Source organism: Phocoena sinus, chromosome 1 (genome assembly GCF_008692025.1).
Source record: "Phocoena sinus isolate mPhoSin1 chromosome 1, mPhoSin1.pri, whole genome shotgun sequence".
Taxonomy (NCBI): Eukaryota; Metazoa; Chordata; class Mammalia; order Artiodactyla; family Phocoenidae; genus Phocoena; species Phocoena sinus.
This window is the reverse complement of record NC_045763.1, coordinates 155,456,268-155,473,180: the sequence shown is the minus strand read 5'-3', so window position 1 is coordinate 155,473,180 and position 16,913 is coordinate 155,456,268. Positions and strand designations below refer to the sequence as shown.

The window sequence follows — 16,913 nt, the reverse complement described above, 5'->3', positions numbered from 1 at the left end:
TCATCTGGAAGTAATCAGTCAATTTTCCCTATTATATAAATTCCTAATATCTTATTTATCTCCTTCATAACACTTGTCACAAGTGTTATGTAATTGAATAATTATTATGCAATGAATAATATATTGTTTTTTCCCATTGTCTTTATTCTTTTTTTATATTTTATATTGGAGTATAGTTGATTTACAATGTTGTGTTAGTTTCAGGTGTACAGCAAAGTGATTCAGTTATACATATACATATATTCTATTCTTTTTCAGATTCTTTTCCCATATAGGTTATTACAGACTATTGAGTAGAGTGCTGTACAGTAGATCCTTGTTGATTATCTACTTCATACATAGCAGTGTGTATATGTTAATCCCAAACTCCCAATTTATTCCTCCCCTCACCTTTCCCCTTTGTTTTCAAAGTCTGTGAGTCTGTTTCTGTTTTGTAAATAAGTTCATTTGTGTCAGTTCTTTAGACTGTATTTACATTTAGAATCTGTTATTGTTTGCCTCCACTTTTGTATAAGCTCCATTGTGGTCTAACTCATTATTTCCCCCACTGCTTGGTCATTAATAGGTGCTCAGCAGAGTTTCACTGTATGCAGGAATGAAGAATAGGATATACTCTCAACCCTGTATACTGAAAGAGATCATCTAATCATCTTAACCACCAGACTCTGTGCGACTTGCTCATCCTGAACATGACTGGAGCAAGTGGTCACAGAAAAGGATGCTAGCCTTCCTCCAGCCCCCTCTCAAGGGTACTTGCATACTGTGATGGTAGCCAGCTTATTGTTCCTTACATTTTGTAGGAGCATTTACTATTTAATAAAACATTTTGTTTTCCTCACCTAGAGGGTAAAATAGATTTTCTCGTTCTCTCTTCTTTACTCAGGGAGCGTCTTTATTTGGCTAATGCCATTGTCTTCTTTAACAGATGAGTGTGTTAGGGAATTTTAAGGGACTTGGGGTGCTCTCACCTCCAGCACTCTTGGTTTGAGATGTAGCTGCTGAACTGCCCTTGTGGATGAATCAGTACCCTCTTGATCCCATGAATTTCTCCTGGCTTCTAGCCCAAGGTTCGAGTGGTATTGCAAACGTCAGCACCCTTGAAGAGGTTTCAAATATTTAGTCCAATAAATCAATTTTTCCTCACTCCTACCACTGCTAAATGGCACTCTTTTCTCAGTGGCAGCAAAGAAAAGGCAACTTAACATGAAAACTGCAGTTGGGAAGTTGGCATACAGCTCCTGTTTATGTCTCGCTCAGGCTGGACTGTTATCACTGTTGATTTCTGTACCTAACAAGTCAGAAATAACTGAGCTCAAGAAAGTATTCATACTTTCACCCTCTCCGTCAACATGAACTTTAAGATGCTAAATAAGTCATATGTTCAAAGAGAAGCTTGGTAGAAATATCACAGTCACTCAAAGGCCTTGTAATATCTCTCTAAAAGGCACATTAAACATTTCACATCCAAAGCCTGCTCATTCATTCATTCAGCCAATATTTGTGGAGCAGACACTATGTGCCTGGTGCTGGGGATACAGCAGTGAATATGAGAAGAATCCTTCCTGCCTTCAGGTGTCCTACCCCATTTTATAAGAGAGGAAGCTGAGCATAGAATATGAAGATTTATTGCAGTTCTTATGGTATCAGCAATGAAGTCAGGTATATTATACCTTAAGACAGTATATTTACTATATATGTCTTTCTTGGAGATTGCATGAATTATTTAGGTAATTTAAGCCCAATTCTTTTACTTTTCCTTGAATTATAGGGACCTGTCTAAAATGCATATTTCCTAAATTGCACATTTTCCTCAGTTCTCCACTATGCTCTGAGTGAAGCACCACAAACAACGTTTTTTTTTTTTTTTTGGTCTAGGTCATTTCCAAATCAAACTTTTGTGGAAAACATTCTATGCTGCAATCACTCTTCTATACACTGTTGGGGAACCAAAATTGTAGTGGGCCTGTTTAGAAAAGCTTGCTGTGGAGAAGATGAGACAAGGCACAGACTCAAGAAACTAAATGGAATGATTGCCCATGGTAGTTGCTAAAGAGGAGAAACATGGGCCTCCATCTTTCTCAGGAAGCATTTTATCCACTGATGTATTTGGTGGTGTTTATATTTAAATACAGTGAACATTTCACAGTTAGCCTCCTATTAAGTCTTCATCAAGCTATATCTGACCAAATTATTGTCATGAATTTTTGTCTAATTTTAGTGATGGGAAGAAAGAGACTGAGTATTCTAATAAATAAATTTGGAATCAATATACTATATAAATATAGAGTGTGTATTTTGTTTACCAGTCATTAGACAAGGCATTTCACAAAACACCTTTTCTTGGAAACTCACGATATGTAAAGATAGAGTCTTAGGACTGTCATGGGCCATGTCTTCTTATTCCCTTCTAGTGCAGAGTGACAATTTTAGTATCAACTTGAACATTTCAATGGATGGGACCTCACAATGTGATAATAGAAACAAAAATATCCAGTGTTTTATATGCTTTTACAAAACATATTTTCTTATTAAATTCTCCTAGCAGCCTTGCTTGTTATTTTTAGAACAGCACTAATTTTTGGAAAGTCTTCTTTATATCAACCAGAACTTTCTGTTTTGCAAACTCTAACTTATGATCCTGATTTAACTTTCTAGAGTTAAGTAGAACATGCTTATTTTATCTGGGTGAACATAATAACCTCTTTTAGAGGACAACTTTAACAATATTTGAAGGTACTACCAATGTTCTCTTTTTCCAATCATCTTTTCTCACCACTCATCAACTTAATTTTGCCTTTTTTGGGGTCAAACTCTGCCATACTATTTAAACCTATTCCTTGTGGAAATTGCTTGCAGACTCTCCAACAACCTGGTCACCCCTCTCTGGACACAAATTTACTATCATCTTTAAACTGGGGTGCTGGGAATAGAATGCAGATACCTGACTGTGTGTGGCACAGTGAGATTCTTATCTTCTTATCTTGATCAAGGCATTTTCTTCAGGTGAATGGGAGGTGTCATAGCGTAGAGTTCAGAGTGTGGACTGTGGAGTCAGCAAAGCCATTGGTTAAATTGTGGCTGTCTGCCTGTGGCTGTAAGACCTTGAGCAGTTTACCTAGCCTCTCAGTTTGAGCTTTGGTTTCCTCAGCTAAAACATGCAAAGCATAATATTTACAAAGCAGTTTTGTTGTAAGATATGTGTGTAATCTTCTTGTTACTATTAATAACAATAATAATATAGCTCAAAACTTGGATGTGAGGCAAGTGCATCACCCTGTTCATTTATATTAAGCTTTTCACTAACAGACTCTTGGTTTCTCTTACACATTACTTTTATTATTATTATTATTTTTGGTACGCGGGCCTCTCACTGTTGTGGCCTCTTCCATTGCGGAGCACAGGCTCCGGACGCGCAGGCTCAGCGTCCATGGCTCACGGGCCCAGCCGCTCCACGGCATGTGGGATCCTCCCAGACCGGGGCATGAGCCCGCATCCCCTGCATTGGCAGGCAGACTCTCAACCACTGAGCCACCAGGGAAGCCCCACATTACTTTTAAAATCTGGTTTCTGTCATCCTGTAGACCTGTGGTTCTCCAACTTATCACCTGGAGAGCATTTAGAAATTCCAGTGCCCAGGCTGTACTTCAGAAACCAATTAAATAATACTTTCTGAGAGTAAAGACCAAGCACCAGTATTTTTTAAGGGCTTACAATTTTTCATACACAGCTAACTTTGAGAACCACTGCTGTAGAATGCTGAGAATAAAGATAGCTTAAATACTATCTAATTCAACATTTACCATGTTATTCAGATTAAGTAATGCTAACAGGTATAATAAATCCACAAATCTTAGTAACTGAGCACCGTGAAAGTTCATTTCTCACTTACACTATGTCCAATATGGATGATCCTAGTCATCCATACAGACTTCTGATGCAGAAACCCGAGCTCCTTCCATTTTGTCTTTGATCTCCTCTAATTCTTAGAGTTTTTCCTAAAAAGTCATTGTCTTGATCAGGGCTCTCCAGAGAAACAGAACCAATAGGATATGTACACACACACACACACACACACACACACACACACACACATACACATATATATGTACATATTCATGTATATACATGAATATAACTATATTTATTTAAAAATTTGTTTTAAGGAATTTGCTTACACAGTAATGAAGGGTGTCAAGTCTAAAATCTGCAGGTTGGGCTAGTAGGCTGACCCTGAGAGGAGCTGATGCAGTAGTGCAAATCCAAAGGCCCTCTACTGCAGAATTGTCTCCTGCTCAGGCAACATCACCCTTTTGTTCTTGTCAGACTTTCAACTGATTGGATGAGGTTCACCACATTATGGAGGGCAATCTGCTTTATGCAGAGTGCACTAAATGTGATTTATTCCCAAAACGTCCTCACAGAAACATCCAGAATAATGTTTGACCATCTATCTAGGCACCCCATGGTCCAGCCAAGTTAACACATAAAATTAGCCATCACAGTTAAGCCTGAATAGTTTTCATTAGCCAAGTCTGGATGTGGCATTTATTACATCTGTTCATGTTTCACTGGCTAGAACTCAGTCACATCACTACAACCAAGCACAAGAGAAGCTGGAAAATATAGTTTAGGTGTGCACTCAAGAAGAGAGGAAATGGGTGAACATCTAGCCAGTATATGCCACATCTGCATTTAAAAAGCAGAGAAATAAGTATTAGCTCTTATCAACTAATAGAGGGTTTTGTTCTTGTTTCTTCTTATTTAACCGAAGTGAAGAACCTTATTTTTGTCTCCCTTTATTTTTAAGCTTTGCTTCATTCCTTCTTTTTATTTCAGTAGAATCTAAATCCCTAATATACTTGTAGAGTATTAGCAATATTAATAATATTAACACTTACACTGTCACTACAGGAAGAGTCTTCCTGCCCTAAGATTAGAATGATCTTTATGAGAACCCAATAGGGTTCATGAAAAACTATAACCATCCCACATAATTTGAACATCTGTCTTCTAGTACTTTCTCTCCCTTATTTGAGAAGAATTTGCCCCCTTTCCTACTTTAAAAAAAAGGGGGGGGAGGATAAGGGAGTATGAGAGGAAAGAAAAATAATTTTCTCTCAGGAATAGACTCTACTTTCAAAGGTTCTTAACCCTGGCTACACATTAGAAATATCTGGGGAGTTTCAAGTATATTCTGTGTTGGACCCTGTCTCCAGACATTTTAAATTAATTGGTCTGCAGTATGGCACAGGCATTGATATTTCTAAAGAGGTTCCTAGGTGAATATGACCAGGGGTAAGAATTACTTCCAAAATTACTTTTATTGGCAGTGTTAAAATCTAGAATTAGGGCTTCCCTGGTGGTGCAATGGTTGAGAGTCCACCTGCCGATGTAGGGGACACGGGTTCGTACCCCGGTCTGGGAAGATCCCACATGCCACGGAGCGGCTGGGCCTGTGAGCCATGGACGCTGAGCCTGCGCGTCCGGAGCCTGTGCTCCACAACGGGAGAGTCCACAACAGTGAGAGGCCCGTGTACTGCAAAAAAAAAAAAAAAAAAAAAAAAAAATCTAGAATTGCAAAATTGGATATTTATTTAAATACTAAATAATATAAAGTTATATATATATGTGTATGTATGTGTGTGTGTGTATATATACATGTATAAAGTTTTATGTATAAAACTTTTTCAAGCAGGCAACATAACAGAATGAAGCAGACCATAATAGCAATCATATTACATATATATGACATCAAATATATATGACAGAAGAGCCGAAAGTAGAAATTTACTTCTTATTTATAAATCAGATTAGAGATTAGCAAGTATTCTTGGTATGGAATTTAAAGACTGCCCTTATGTGGAAGTTTTGTGATATCACATACAACAGATTAAAAAAATGTGCATTGTCATATGAATGGCAATTTAGAATCCAGATGATTTTTATGAGGAAGCCCAAAGCAAACCACCTCTTCTTCTGTTGGCATGATCATTCCAACTCTAGGTTTTGAGATTCAGTTAAACCGAGGATGAAAAAATGAGGAAATTTTGGACATAATTTAGTTTTTATTTTTATTCACCTTTTAATATAGGAGTATAATATGAATTAAGATATGTATGTAGTGTGCAAAGAGTGAGCAAAATAATCCTTTCCTCTTTGGCTTTCACTTATCTTCCTAGTTCTGTTTTCCTGTAGACATATAAAGATGGCTTGGGTCAATTTTGTTACGAGGCTGCATTGTGAAATTGACCCTTGATTGGTACTGTACCTGGACTGGGAGACCTATAAATGCCTGATAGGAAGCCATAATTTTGGTCCCAGACTGACTTGAATAATCAACATGTCCCTTTTGGGGTTCCTGAAAGGTATGTCTATGGAGTTATTCAAAAAAGATGTGAGGCATGTGTTTTCTAAACCAAGATGCCCCTCATACCTGCCAGATGTGAATCTGGTAGCTCCTGACAACTGGGTAAGCTACTATAAGGACTCCCCCAGAAAGAGGAACACTTGGTGCTTTCCTGCTGGCATGCTGTGTCTACTGTCCTATAGCATCTTATTAGTGGTTATCAAAGGGTGGTTCTTCAGTCCAGCATCATCATTATCTCCAGGAAACTTCTTGAAAGTTCAGATTCTGGGACCTCATCTCAGGACCACTGAATCAGAAAGCCAGGTGAAAGGGGAGGGTTGGGGAGCAGCAGTCTGTGTCTTAACAGTCCCTTGAGGCAATTCTGACACATACTCAAGATTGAGAACCATTGCTCTGAGTGATCTTGATGCCAAGTGTGGCCTATGGTAGTCTTGTGTGTCTGAGTGTTTAATTGAACCTATGACAGTGATCTTCTCTGGTATGCATAGTGCATTAACTATGTTCAAAAATGTGTCAGGGAAATGCACGTGTTTTCCCAATGAGTTAGAATTGGTTTTAGCATTTAATGAGGATAGTTTGACATATATTTTGTGGATCATAACATAAGATAAAGTTCCTATTTGTGGTGAAACTCACCAAGAGTCAATTTCACCTATTAAATTCCATTTCCCCTAAAGCAAAAGTTCTCACCTGAATAAGGGATAGGGAGGGAGGGTGAAAGGATATTTGAATCTTTTGTGAGAAACACATTTGTGCCCTTCCTCATTAGAGTTAACAAAATTTGAGGGCGAGGAAACGTGTCATTCAAGGACACATACCCACACCCACACACATGCACACACATACACACAAATTTCCCTCCCTGTTTCTTTTTCTTCCCTTCCCTTCCCTTTTCTCCCTCCCTCTTCATTTTTAAATTGTTTTCTTTTTTCACCAACTATTTAATTCTCTTATAAATCTTTCTTTTTATTAATGCCTCAAAAGATAGAAAGGAATATACCAGTTAAATGGTTAGCTTTGTTCTTTTGAGTTTTGGAACTTTCAAAATTGATTAAAAACCATCTGAAAGCATATCCTGTAGTAGAGAATTCTTTATTACCATTTTCAGTGTTATCCTCTTGGGTCAAGTTGAGATAATCCTGAATGGCTTATGTGAAATGGCTCTTGTTTGAGGAAAATGTAATTAGTCAAGGCTTAACACATACATAGTTAAGTGAATAATTGGTGGCAATCTTGTGATTGGAAAGCTCTTTAGTTTAAGTGGAACCCTGATCTTTGCCAGTGAACCACTTGGGAAGGTAAAAGAAAAATTTTTAAAGTGTATTTAAAAGGCTTTTGTTGGTACAGTGGATTTTTAGTTTTAGTGGGCTCTCTTGCTGATTGCATATGGGTTTTACCTGAAGGGAAGTTTCATCAGTGGAGTAAATGGGCATAATAGGTTGTAACACAAATCTGCCTATGGAACCCTAACTTGCTGTATTACACAGTACTCATAGTTTTAAGTGACTCCAACTGTATTAGTCTACTCAGGCTACCATGACAAAATACCACAGACTGGGTGGCTTAAACAGCAGACATTTATTTTCTCACAGTTCTGGAGGCTGGTAGTCCATTATTAAGGTTCCAGAAGATTTGGTTTCTGGTGAGGAACTCCCTTCCTGGCTGGTAGACAGCCACCTTCTCACTGTGTCCTCACATGGCTTTTCCTCAGTGTGCTCATGGGATTGGATGAGTAGGAGAAAGAGAAAGAGCTTTCTGATGTTTCTTCTTATAAGGATACTAATCCTGTTGGATCAGGGTTCCACCCTTATGACCTCATTTAACCTTGATTACTTCCTTAGAGTCTCCATTTCCAAATACAGTCACACTGGGGGATTAAGGCTTCAACATATAAATTTTGGAATGACACAAACATTCAGTCTATAACACCAACTTAACTGAAAATGTCTTAAGGGCAATTAAAATGTTCATATAACTGAAAGTTCAGGTTATCTATCAGAGTTGCTGGATGCAGGCTTAAATGAAGTTGTTGGGACTCTGTTCTTCTATATTTCTTAGCATTGATTTTTATTCTCGGCCAGACTCTCTCCAAGAGATGGCAAGATGACCACTACCAAATTCCAAGTTTATATTCTGTCATCTAACTCAGTGAAAGAAAACTTCACTTTACCAACTGTTTCGTTCAGATTGCTATGACTGTACCTCTTTTAGTTTATTTGAGCCACAAATTCATTCCTAAATCAATTACATTGATCAGGAGGCCAATTGGTCAGACCTGGGTTATGTGTCCAGATCAAGGATTGGGGCAGATATGTCCAAAAATATGTGTCAGGAATAAAGGAGAAGTTACACAAAGGAAACTATAAATGCTGTTGATGAAAGGAGAACCCATTCTTGGCAGGCAGAAGTAACATAGGCACCATACTTCCTAAGCAGAGTGGACCTTCCTTCAGAAAACTGCATTTATCTTCCTACAAATACGGCTGGTATTGATAGGATCCTGTCTTAGTTGGTATATATTTTTTCTAAGAGCTGGATTTAGAGTGACTTCATGAACACCATTTGAAGGTTTAAGTGTAAAAAGTCATAATCTAACCAGGTATATTTTAAATATATAGAATTAAGCTGGCCATGCTTTTTTTCTTTCTTCTCCTTCTTTTTTTTTTTTTTTTTGATGTGGACCATTTTTCAAGTCTTTATTGAATTTGTTACAGTATTGCTTGTTTTTTTTTATAGTTTGATTTTTTTGGCCCCAAGGCATGTGTGATCTTAGCTCCCCAACCAGGGATCGAACCCTCACCCCCTGCAGTGGACGCCAGGGAAGTCCTTTCTTTCTCCTTTTTAAAAGCTCAGTGAAGTTCCTGCTCTTCAAATGACATGGGTCATTGCTACTTTTAATTAGTATAATTTTCTAATATTCTTTTCAAAATTTCTATATGTATATGATATATAAACAGCAGTGTTTTTCCTTTCGAGTAATTTTAGATAGAAGTGAAGTTCAGTTATTTTATGAATTTTATTTTCCTTGTATTATCTTCACTTAATTTATAAATTATATAGTGATTTGTCCTTGCAGGTAGATGAGCTGAAAGATGAGGTATTTAATAATGCCAATTTTTGGAATGTACTTTTTTCTGTTGGGGATTTTGAAGACATTATCTTCCTCACTCATATGGGTTATAAAAGGCTTAGGCATTGGATGTTTGCCAGCTGATATGAAAGGCATAACAGTGGTTATGACTGTACTATGTATGCTGGTGAATAAAAGACATAAGTAAGGTATCCCCATGAAGGAGTTTACAGGCCAATCTGGGAGACAGTCCACTCAACAGAAATGCAAAGCCATCTCAATTTTCTGGAAAAAAAGGGGAGGCTAGTGCTGAAATCATGAGCCCTGAAGTAATTCCATTAATTATTAGCTCTGTGAACTTACACAAGTTACCTAAAATTTCTGGGCCTTAGTTTTCTTATTTGTAAACTAAACGTAATAGACTCTATCTCACAGCGTTGTTAGGAGAATTTAAAAAGTTAAGATATGTTAAACATTTATAAAAAGAAACTGGGTAGAGAGTAAATACAGGCACATGGCCTATTTTTTTCTGTTTATTTTAAGATAATTTTGTTGAACATACTATAACACATAGTTGGAAATTCAACTGAGGGAGACACTCTGGTCTTGGTAATATCAGAAGAAGCTGTGTAAAACTAACCCTTCTGCTTAAAAGAATGATAAATTTTGAGGAAAAAATTTTTAAATTCTCAAGTCATTGGAAAGCAATCAAAAGCAGACAGAAGTTAGAGGGCATCCAACCCTCCAACAAGAAAACTACACTGGTTAAGATTCACATTTGTAAGTCTTTTCCCCCAAGAACACCTCCTAAATGACATCTTATGGGGGGCTAGAACTGAGGCAGAAAGTTGAAGTCCTATCAGCCTGAGGAGTCGTAAAAAGAAAGAGTTTGGAATAGCCAGAGTAGCTGGAAATTGAGGGAAGTAATACCAGAAAAGAGAGAGAGATAGAAGGGGCTGCAAAATATAATGTAAACTCTCCTCAAATCCTTGCTTGACCCGTGAACTTCACATGTGTTACCCATGTGCTTGGAAAATCTCCAAAGTATCTAAGGAGAAAAATAGTAGCTGGAGGCTTGAAAGAGCTTAGCAGGGATGTCAGCCACTACCTATTACTAGGAGATAGAGTTTGAAATTTGAATCCGGTCAAGTTAAGAGAATGTTGGTAAACATGTTGTTGGACTTTTCATTGAAAACCTAGAAGGGCCACTGTTTAGGATTAAATACTATGTATCCAGACTAAAAGCATAACCAATATAGGGCATATCCTCATGAAACATGACATTAAATCTCAACTTGGTCAAGGCGATTCACCAGTGATTTAACTGCCTGCTAGTACAAATCTCAGTACTCTTCAAAGGAAGACAACAGATTCTCAAATTTTACAATGAAATATCCACAATATCACTATACAATAAAAAATCACTAGACCCACTGGAAAAAATAATGTTAAAGAAATAGACCCACGAAGAATACTTATATGGAATAAGCAGACAAGTACTTTATCATAAATATATAGTCTACAGGAAAAATAGGTATATTAAAAAAGGCATGAGGAATTTGAGGAAAAATAAGAAAAATGTAAAACAAAACAAACTGAATAGAAATGCAAGAACTGAAAAATATGAAAGCTGAAATGAGATGAGATTAATAGCAGACTAGACACAACAGAAGAAGCAATATATTTGGTGATAAATCAATAGAAGTCATCTAAAAGGAGGCACAAAATGAAAAGATTTTAAAAATGAACAAACACAATGATCTGAGGGACAGTATCAAATGGTACAATACACTTTTTAATTGTAGTCCTTGGCAGAGAGAAGAGAGAAAATGAAGAAGGAAAAATAGTTGAAGAAACTTTGGCTAAAAAATTTCTAAATTTGGTCTAAAACAGTAATTCACAGATCCAAGCATCTCAGTCAATGAATGTAAAGAAAACTGTACCTAGGCACATCTGCTGAGGTCTTAAGATTAAAAAAAAAATCTTAAGGTCAACCAGAGAAAAAAGGAACATTATATATTAGATAAAAATGCTAAGAATTTTTAAAGATAGCTGACACGTCATTGGAAATAATTGAGGCCAGACAAAAATGGAATGATATCTTTTAAGTTCTGGGAAAAAACATGTTAATCTAGAATTCTGTATTAAAACAAAATCATATTTTTTTAAATGAAGGCACAATAAAGACATTTTCAGGTAAATAACAACTGAGAGAAATTGTTGCTGGCAGGTCTGCAGTCCTAGGTATGCTAAAATAGAGTTCTTCAGGCTGAAGGAAAATGATCCAAGATGGAAACTTAAAAATACAGGAAAGAAAAGCAAAGGACATTATTGATATGTAGATAAATATAATGAATATTTTAGTTTCTTTCTAAAATTATTTAAAGTCAACTGAATGTTTATACCTAAACTAATGACAGTGTATTTATTGAGTTTATAACGTGGGTAAGGGTACTTTAAACAATAGCAAAAGGATTGGGAGGTCTGTAATGGAGCTATACATACATTATGTATCGTGGTATAATATTAATACTACATTAATATTATTAATATTCAGGGTAAACTGTGCTAAGTTCAGAATGCATGTCCTAATCATGATGGTAGCAACTAAAAAATTACTACAAAGAGGAGTACCGAAAAATTCAGTAATGATGTTGAGTGTGACCATGAGGAGGGAGGTGGATGTTGACTAGTCTTTTTTTTTTATACTCTTCTGTAATGTGATTTTTATTTATTTATTTATTATTTTTTGTTGTGTTGGGTCTTCGTTTCTGTGCGAGGGCTTTCTCCAGTTGTGGCAAGCGGGGGCCACTCTTCATCGCGGTGCGCGGGCCTCTCACTATCGCGGCCTCTCTTTTTGCGGAGCACAGGCTCCAGACGCGCAGGCTCAGTATTTGTGGCTCATGGGCCTAGTTGCTCTGCGGCATGTGGGATCTTCCCAGACGAGGGCTCGAACCCGTGTCCCCTGCATTAGCAGGCAGATTCTCAACCACTGCGCCACCAGGGAAGCCCTTGACTAGTCTTTATACAGACTTCAAGTAAGTTTTCCTGTTTCCATTACTATGGCTGACTTTCACCTCTTGTCATATATGGTCCATTTTCACATGAGTTGTGACAGCCTCAGTCAGATAACTTGATGTGCATTCAGGATTCATTCTGATTTGTATGCGATGAACATAAAGTAATGATTGGAGCAGAGATATTTCGGTGCTTTGCCACTGCAAGTGAGATTTATGGTCAGGAATGAAAGTGCAGTGTCTGATACCCAAGGGCATGCTTACAAACAAGACATTATCTATTAATGAGTCCTCATCCTTCAGAAGCAGTTTAATTAAAAGATATATAACCCAGAATCCCGAATGCGTTCCAAGTCAGCAGCATCAAAGCAGAGCCCACAGTATGTGGCTGAAGGTCATCCTCAGGTATACTTCATCAGGAGGCTGACAACAATTAAGGGTAAATAGGAAAAAGAAAAAAAAACACTTGGATTAATATAAGGATTGGCCCATTTTCACAGGAACTGATTTCAGGAGCTTTGGGAAAATGTGAGAGAGTTACCAAATAAATGCAGCTCTGACCAAGGAGCAGTAGGAGAGGTGTTGATTATGGAAGCGACATCTGTGACCTGGGACACAAAACTGGTCCTGCAACATCTGCTTATGTTCCTGGGCAAGTCATTCATTAGACAGAATGCAGAGAGCGTACCACTGATGAGCTGGGGACCTTGGGAAAGTCACCAAAATTCTGGAGGCCTCAATTTTTTCAACTGAAATGCGAGGGTGGGACTGAATGATATCTGAGGTCCCTAAGATTCTGATTCAGTGCTGCAGTCAGATACAACTGAGGCCCTTTCCAGCACAACCAAGAGCATCCTCCACTAAGCCCTCCTTCTCCTACCCCCCCAACCCTGGTACCTTCAGATTCAGCTTTTATCCTCACTGGCAGGACCAGCTACATAATTTGTGAGGTCTAGTGCAAAATGAAAATGCAAGGCACCTTGTTCAGATACTAATTAGAATTCAGGATGGAGAGAGCAGAGCATGTCTTAGAAGCACAGGGCCTTCTAAATGTGGTACCCTGTGTGACTGCCCAGGTCACACGTCTATGAAGCCACCTCTGCTCCCTGGACTTTGAATATGGAAACTTAGTAGTGACACAGATTATCCCAAATGACAAATATGCAAATATTACATATTGATGGTGGAATATTTATAAACTGTAATTGTATAAACCTGCCTCCTCATAGTACAAATTTGACATCTGACATGGTAGAGAAATGGTGATAATGGTTAACCATAATTTTACTGAGTTAATTTAATTACTAGTAATGATATTTATTTTCTAATAGACCTTATTTTTTAGAGCTGTTTTAGATACATAGTGAAACTGAGTGGAAAGTACATATATATATATGGAATATGTATTATATGTATCCTATATACCACTCACCCACCACCACACACATGCATAGCCTCCACTATTATCAACATCACTTACCAGAGTGGTATCTTTGCTACAACTGATGAGCCTACATTGACATATCATTGTCACCCAAAGTCCACAGTGTACATTAGGGTTCACTCTTGGTGTCGTATATTTTATGGGTTTAGACAAATTTAATGACATGTATCATATAGAGTAGTTTCATTGACCTAAAAATTCTTTGTGCCCCGCTTACGTGTCCTTCCCTTCCCCTTAACCCCTGGCAACTACTGATCTTTCTACTGTCTCATAGTTTTGCCTTTTCCAGAATGTCATATAGTTGGAATCATACAATATGCAACCTTTTCAGATTGGCTTCTTTCATTTAGTAATATGCATTTAATTTTCTCCAGGTCTTTTTATGACTTGATAGCTCATTTTAGTGCTGAATAATACTCCATTGTCTGGATGCACCACAGTTTATTTATCCATTCACCTACTGAAGGGCATCTTGGTTTCTTCCAAGTTTTGGCAACTATGAATAAAGCTGCTGTATACATCAGTGTGTAAGTTTTGTGTGAACATAGTTTTAAATTCTTTTGTATAAATTCCCAGGTGTACAGTTGCTGGCTTGTATATAGTAAGAGTATGTTTAATTTTGTAAGAAACTGCCAAACTGTCTTCCAAAGTGGCTGTACCATTTTTTTATTCTCACTAGCAATGAATGAGAGTTCCTGTTGCTCCACATCCTCCCCAACATTAGGAGCTGTCAGTTTTCTGAACTTTGGTCATTTTAAAAGGAGTGTAGTGGTACATCTTTTCAAATGCTTATTTGCTATTTGCCTATATTCTTTGATGAGGTGTTTGTTCAGCTCTTTGGCCCATTTTAAAAATCAGGTTATTATCCTATTGTTGAGTTTTAAGAGTTATTTGTATATTTGGGGTAACAATCCTTTATGAGATTTTTTTTTTCCAAATATTTTCTCCCAGTCTTTGGCTTGTCTTCAAATTCTCTTGACTTGCTCTCTTGCAGAGCAGAAAACTTTCATTTTAATGAAGTTCAGCTGATCAATTCTTTTGTTCATGGATTGTGCCTTTGGTCTTGTATCTAAAAAGTGTCATTGCCAGACTGAAGGTCATCTAGATTTTCTCCTATTTTTTCTCCTAGGAGTTTTATAGTGATACTGGCTTTCTTTTAACCTGTATAACTTGTCACCATACACACAGTGTTTCTCACCTAACACAATTATATTGGATTCTTAGAATCCAATGAAAAATACAGTTATTTTCCAGGTTAAGAAAATGAGGCATTGAGACAGAACAATGATTCAGAGCCATCTCTTTTTACTCTTGGTCCAGTTTTCTTTCTTTGAGACCATGATATCCCACTACATCACCTCCCTGAAATAAAACTTGATGGAACACAAAGACACTTTTATTTAGAAAGTTCAAACGTCTCTAGGTGCAATTCCTTATGGAAGATTGATTTGGCTGTTTTGTATAAATAGAACTGGTACAGCAGATACCATTCAAAAGAACCTTTATGAATACCAACCATATGCTAGAATAGCCTTGGCTGCAAGGTCTTTTGTGATTTCTTTTTTTTCTTTTGTTGAGTACAGAGGACACTTACCTCTGCTGTGAATGGCTTTCATCCCCACACTTTGCATTTCTTGCTATTGAACTAGAGTAATGGGGTCTTTAGTTATGAAAACCAGGGGTTTCTAAACCTTACAATAAAGTTGCTGTTTCAAGAATAAGATGCATTTTTCCCAAATAATATTGAAACTGTTATCTGCTTGATACTATACTCTGCCTGTCTCTCATTTTATGTTGGGGGTTGGGGTAGGTAGAGGAGGATAGACTGATGAATTAATACACGGGGTTAGGAGTTCAAATTCTAGCTCCATACTTACTAACTGTGTGATCTTTGGCAACTTACTTAATCATCCTGTGCCACTAAAATACTGGAAAATATTTGTACCAACAAAAAAGGATTGTTGTGCTGAGTAAAAGAAATATAAACCACATAGTTTGCGCCATAAAAATTAGATAATAACAATTTATTATTTTAGGAAGTAAAGTGAAGAGTTGATAGAACAGTGTTTTATGAGTGATTTTATTAGCAACTTGGTGACACACTCCAGGAACTAGCATGAACAGTATGCAAATTGGGGATATAGTGAGATAGCAAAAATGGAATGAAAATGACAAAAACAGAATTTAGGGGAAAATGTTAATAGTAAGGGAACTAACAAGAAACAACAAGCACACAAAAACAAAAAGCTCAATCAAAACAAAAAATATCTGAACTAAGCTTCAGAAAAGTAAAATTAGCCAAATCAGATTATATAAGAAAATAAAAAATACAACCTTTAATTCAATTACTTTATTTACCCAGAATATGCATTATACTGAAAGGCAGATTAAAACTAATGTAAAATGGGTTTAGAAACTGTTGAAAACAATTAAGGTTAAGGTAATTTGTAGCCAAGTTCAAATTTGTATGGTTACAGTTTTGCTTTATGTCAGTGCACTCTTAAAATATCTATTTGTAGCATGTTGCAAAATAGTAGATGACAATTCTCTTAAAATAGTTATTTAGTTCAGGAGAAAGTAAGCTATAAGCTTATGAATAAGGTATGATCCCTGCCTCTGGGTGGTCAGGCATATAAAAGTCAATAAATATTTATTGAATTTAATTGAAACATGTAGAGGTACAGATAGAGGCCTTCTCAGAGGACTTTTGGTTTGGTGACCATAATATACTGTTACCCTTGAATTTACTTATGTTGCTATGTTACCAAAATAGTGTCTATAATTTATTCCTTTTATAATCACAGGGTAAAGATCCTTAGCAATCACCTGGTCCTGTGTCATCTCGTGTCCAAAGCTTGTTCATCCTCCGCAAGGTTTGATTCCCACTAGAAATCTATGTATTGAGTCCATGCTTATTCTCCTTCACATCTAATCCTTGTTGTTTGTAATTTGGGAAACTGAAACACTGTGGAATGTGCCTGCTATGATTTCCATGACTACCCTCTGCAGCAGTGC

General features: G+C 37.0%; 1 protein-coding gene across 6 annotated transcripts in view; it reads left to right on the top strand.

Moving 5' to 3' along the window:
- The window catches only part of RGS7 (regulator of G protein signaling 7), a 631,374-nt gene that overhangs the window by 140,590 nt on the left and 473,871 nt on the right, over positions 1-16,913 (top strand). The window contains exon 2 of one of the 6 annotated variants that reach the window (XM_032623472.1): positions 16,703-16,771. The exons of the other annotated variants lie outside the window; for them this stretch is intronic. The gene's annotated coding sequence lies outside the window, so the exon portion shown is untranslated. The remainder of the gene's footprint in view (positions 1-16,702; positions 16,772-16,913) is intronic. 6 annotated transcript variants of the gene reach the window in all.